The sequence below is a fragment of the Pararge aegeria genome, chromosome 3 (genome assembly GCF_905163445.1).
Source record: "Pararge aegeria chromosome 3, ilParAegt1.1, whole genome shotgun sequence".
NCBI lineage: Eukaryota > Metazoa > Arthropoda > Insecta > Lepidoptera > Nymphalidae > Pararge > Pararge aegeria.
Genome location: NC_053182.1, coordinates 15,355,686 through 15,361,685, shown reverse-complemented (window position 1 = coordinate 15,361,685; position 6,000 = coordinate 15,355,686).

Genomic DNA, 6,000 nt, shown 5'->3' with positions numbered 1-6,000 from the left:
CATGTCGAAGTTCGCGTGCGTTTTAAACTTCGACATATGGGCATGACCGCTGTCAGGTGGCTCCGTCGGCACCTGTCAATAAAATATTACTTTAAATGTGGAATCGCTTCACTAGCTCTTTGGCAAAAGTTTAACTGACGTATTAGTTTGGTAATTAGGTAGACAGAGCATTTAATTGGGAAGATGCGGTTATTACAGATTAGTTGCTATTACCCCTTCACTTCCCGCAGGTGTTGTACGAGGCGAATAAAAGATATAACGGAAAACGGGCAGCAGCGTCCTCAATGCTAGTACTACTGCGATCAACAACCCGTCTGCACAGCGAGGCGATTATGGGCAAACCCTCCCGTTGGGGAAGGCCCTTAGTCCAGTAGACAGCAATGGACTGTAATAGGCTATTGATGATGATGAAATAAAATTACATTAATAACTTTTGGTTTATGCTCACGAAGATCTTCTGGACCCCAGTAGTTCCTCAAACTAACACTTCTCAATATGTTTATTTATTTGGTCACGTGAGTCATCTACGATGTGTATAGAATCAAAATGGGCTTGTGTCCGTACCTGGTCGTCTGGAACCTTCCATTGTACGTAGTGCTACTGCTGCGGCTCGCCGCTGGGTCACTCCAGCCAGCCAAGCCCACTTCGAAGCTTTGTAGGCCGCCCAGGTCGCCAAGTGACTCTGGGTTTTTACCTGTATATTAAAAGATTTTATGTATATTATATTCATAATAACATTCATCAGCTTTCTTAGTATCCATAACACAAGCTACGCTTACTTTGGGGATAGGTGGCGATGTGTGTGTGAGAAAAAAAAAGCGGGAGTTGGTATTGGAACTAGGTAACGCTTATTTGATTACGTACATTACACGTAGCATAGGTACAAAATCTCACACAGTGTATTAAATTGGAAACATGCAGTCAATAAATTACGTCCCTAAGCTTTCATAATTGCTTGCCCTATAATCTTAAAATTAAAGATATTACGTTATAGGTAAAGGTAAGGTTAAGGTAAAGCACTCTGTAGGGGCAAAACTAGTGAAATCTCATCTAGTGGCAAAACTGTTTCGCAGCATTGTAACTAGATGGCGCTCTTTAGTTCCCATACAAATCGTCGTTAACTTGCAAAGACAAAGTAAAAAACATATTTTTTCAAGTAGGCCCATAGATGGCACTTTTGATTACATCACATGACAAATGTGTACACGGTAGTGAGATTATGGCGATAATTATATTCGTAAACTTTCAACTTAAGCTACGAGGCCAAACGCGTCCTGGTCTAAAAAGAAGCCCACAACAAACTTTGCCTGGTGTTCTTTTTTGCTATCACCATCTCACAGTGAAAATTATTAGAAGAGCAACCTGTTTAGAGCAATAATTCACACCCAAGCTTTTTTATCGATATGTAGTCCTTGGACTTTTCTATAAGCTTACGTTTTACAAACTCTGCACTTTCAAATAAATAAATGTATGTAGAAAATCTCACGCGTGAGCATTAAATTGGAAATATACGGTCAACAGATTAGTAAGCTCTCTTAATGATTTGCCCTACAGTCCTAAAATATAGATAACCTGTATTAATATAATAACAAAGGATCCTATTCAATTCTCAGAGCAACCCTTCTTAATTACAGATTTCAAAACCATTCACGTCGCTCTAGAAGTAAAGAACACTGTACATATTACTGTCCACACTTTCAAACTCCAGTGGACATGTCCAAGATAGCACTGGCATTATTCAATTGTCGCCATGAACGAATTCATTTCACAAAACTCATCTTGCGGACGGCGGGTGACGACACGACACAAATATTAGATCCTAACCTGCACCTTAACTGGAATAGCTATCATCCGTATTAAGTATTGCGATTTCAAACATTATTCTTTCTAATTTATTTTTATTTTTTATTTCGGAGCCTGCTGGACGCTTTTCCAACTTTTCTATGTGTTTTCTACGTTTTAAGCAATTGAAATATCACTTGCTTGGACGGTCAAGGACAACATCGTGAGGAAACCTGCATTTATGAGAATTCTCCGTAATATTCTCAGAGGTGTGTGGAGTCCACCAATCCCCACTGGGCCAACCTTGTAGACTATGTCCTTAACCCCTTCAAATTATGAGAGGAGACCCTTGTCCGGTAGTGGGCCGGTAATAGGTTTATATGATGGTGATGATGATTACGATTTAAAAATATCACTATAAATTATATACCCACTGATGTTTGATCCCTACTGAACATGAATATTTAGTAATAATTACTCTAGTCAGGGTCTTGTGCCACTCGCGACAGTGACTCCTCGCAGATCTTTTGATGTCTTCTGTCCACATCAATCCTTCCAGATATTCGAGTACGCCCCACCCATTGCCACTTCTGCTTCACTAGAGCATACAGCGACGAGGATGACGATAGGTAACGGATCGTGGAGAGAAGATCCGAGTGTTTTTTTTATCTACTATGTTGGAAATAGAGATTATTAAATGCACATAATTAAGTGGGTAGGTGGTTCTATACAACTAATAAGACCAATTTACATTTTTACCGGTTTTAAAAATATTTATATTTTGGAAACCAAATAGGAAAAATTTGGTTTCTAAGATTTAAATGAAGCGTCAATTGACAATCCATTTAGCAGCCGCCCGAAAAAGTCTGTGACTTTCGAGCGGCCTTAGAAAGTTAGGTTTTGGTTAATCACCTATTTTAAAATCTAAGTAAACAAATGATCATACCGTTATCAAGAAACGAGAAAGAACTAACAACTGTAAAATACACACCAACAAAAAATATTCTTATTATTATAATATCGCCAAGTTTATGCGGTTATTTTTGGATAGTACGATCTATAATATTACACATTGTCTCATCCAGTTTCCATAGAGCGCAGCAAACAACGGCGGCGACGCGTGCCCGGAAGCGTCACGGCCGCGTGAAGACCGGAAATGGGCAGGATGACCGGATCCTATCTCCGCTCCTGCCTACCTGCCGCCATGTTGTGACGTCACTCGCGCCTAGTGACAGCATCGCCAGATTGTGGATATGTTTTGGAACTATTGCCATTGTGAAAGTTTAACAATAAATGCCAAATAATGAGAATTTAAAAGAAAATCCATTTATATTACCTATTTATATCCAAGAAGAGGATTCAAGGAACCTACTCAAAGAAGATAAAAATAGAGCAAAGACGCTTAGCTTCTGCAATTGCGAATTCCTAAAGAGGGATTATGGCATCGAACATTTAGTGGCTCTAGGCTGGATCGAAGGCATGCGTCCTCGTGGTAAATACCTTACAAGATCAACATCATCATATCCATCAATGTAATGCCACAATGAGAAGGTGTTAAGGCGTGTTGGTGGACTCCACTCACCTTTAAGAACATTGTGGACACCTCTCTCTGACGATGTTTTCGTTCACCGTTGCAGCAAGTGATATTATGTTAATTTCTTAAAACGCACATAACTTAAAAAAGTTAGAGCGTTAGCTGGGATTCGAACTCAGCCCCTCGAGAGTGTCGAAGTCCGATTTAACCGGTTAGGCCGATTTAATTATATTCTTTACTTGTCCTTCCATTGCTTGTACCTCCGTTTCTTTCAATGCCACTAATAAAAGTCAAAGAAGAAAGAATGCTTTACCCGCTATAGAAGATCGTATCCTAAAACCACGATTGCTCTGCGAAGTGAATTATTTAATGTATTTTTAGTTTATGAGATAAAAATCAACATCCTGAGGTTATCCTCATAAGAAAAATGGATTTGGAGCTTAGACCCACCTAGCTAATACCAATCGTTGGGCTATCTTTACTAATATTATAAATCTTTGTTTCTTCGTTTTACCTGACCTACTTTACGCCCTAGTTAGGGCGTAAAGTACAGCAAGCAGTACAGCAACAGCTAGTAACAAATATTACCATATATATTACCACTTGGACTTTATCATTAAGCGGTAACAACCTGAACAGGTTAATATGATAAAGTCCACGTGATCTCGTGACGGAGGTGAACAATGCCAATTTCCTAGGTTCAGGCTGGCAATCTAACAGATATGGCCCGTAATGAAGGTCCTCTCGATTCATATTCATGGACAGGTGAACATGGTGTTCCAATTTTAAGCAGGCCCTCATTATGAAATATTGGTTACTCTAATCAGAAAAAATCAAAAACTTGTTAACTGTCACACCAAAAAATAAGTACATTGGTGCGAATTATTTTGTATACGAATCTCTTAAGTAAACGAAAATGACAGGTTTAAAATTTGTATCATCTTCTACACTACGTTCTTTGTAAAAAAATATAGCTCAGTAACTGTCACCTTAGAAGACACAACAAATTTACCTACGAAAATCACTATTCCTATATAAAATCTTCGTCACGAAAACCTAGGTGGGTACATACAGATCATATAATACATAAAACGAACGTTTAAAATCGCAGAACATTTCCGGAAGCTTCCAAGCTTTTAAAAACGGCGATGTTCCAGAAAATCTAAATCTACCTGCCGTTTGCCGAAGCTGAAGCATCCACGGTTATCATTGCGAGAGTATATAATTGTTGGCAATTTTATGTCTCCATTCAACCCATGAATGCCAACCATTAGGCAAAGCTCTCAGGCCGCCCTCCTCAGCTAATAAGTGCATTTCGCTTTACAGGACTCCTTAGTGCCATTTTTAAGTCGTAGTTTTTTAAAAATGCCTCGAGAGACCCATTCTGTTGTAAATTATAATGGAAATTGTTTTTTAATTGACGCTATTAAGCAATTTTGTTAAGTAATTAATAAGATGCGACTAACACTCTTGGTCCTTCGTAAAAAAGGAAATTTAAAGTAAGGGTTAGGTACGCTGTTTTCCTTGGTAGTTCGAAATTTGAATTATTTTCCCTTATTTTCACGCTTCTTACATTAACTCCAAATCTGGGAGCTTAGTGGTTTCCAAGTATCATTCCACCTGATAATACTTATTTATTGTTACTTAAACATTAGAGCGCTGCGTGGTGTAGGTACCTTGGACTCTATCATCGTATCCTCGTAGGTACTCCATATTTCTCTCTCTTGAGAGAGAACGGTTGGAACCAATGCCCAGAAGTGAGACATAATTTATGTTGATTGTTATATTGCTTATGAAAACGTAACAAGAAACATGCAATCTGTTTGTCTTAACAAGAAAAATTACAAAAATTTGGAAAATCCAAAAGTGCACGCCTCATAATCTCATTTTTTTCACAATAAAATGGAATTTTTTTAAACTGAAACTTTCAATGCTCATTAAAAATTTTTTTTTTCATATTAATTATTATTCATTTTTTGTAAACAAGACACGGGAATGTCATAATGATTGCACATTGAAAGTTACAATTAATATTAGCTAGAATAATTACATGGAAATTTAACGACAGTGAATTGAACGCTCATATTAACTAAGAAATTATGTCGTGTGTTACTTTAGATAATTAAAAAAAAATTATTCCGATACGATCATTTTTTCGACCAATTTTGATGCCACATACACCCGTCCATACACGGACGTCCAGAAAAGATTATGTTTAATGTTATTATTTACTATGTTAAACAAAAAAATTGTTATTGAAATGTATTTTATGTGCCTGACAAATTATTTGACTTGATATTAGTGTACTCAAAGTAACCTGTAAGTGCAATATAAATAACAAAAAATCAATTTCAGTTTCGAGAAAACTGCTTTTTTTGAAATGTCGAGAGTAGAGCACAACCTCAACGCTTCGCTTATGAGGCGTGCAATAAATTAGTTTCAATGTTCCTTGTCAGAAGTTTTAATTGCAATAAAAAAACTATTTTTTATTACCTGAACATTATTATATCATCAAGCGACCATGATATAATACGAATACCAAAAAAGAATATTCGTCAAACTTACAAAAAATATTGGATCAGATTGGATTTCACTGTTAAATTAAATTAAGTTAAGTAATTTCGGTTTAAATATCTAATAATAAAACGGCTTGATTTATGGAGCTCTTTATGACAAAGCTCGTC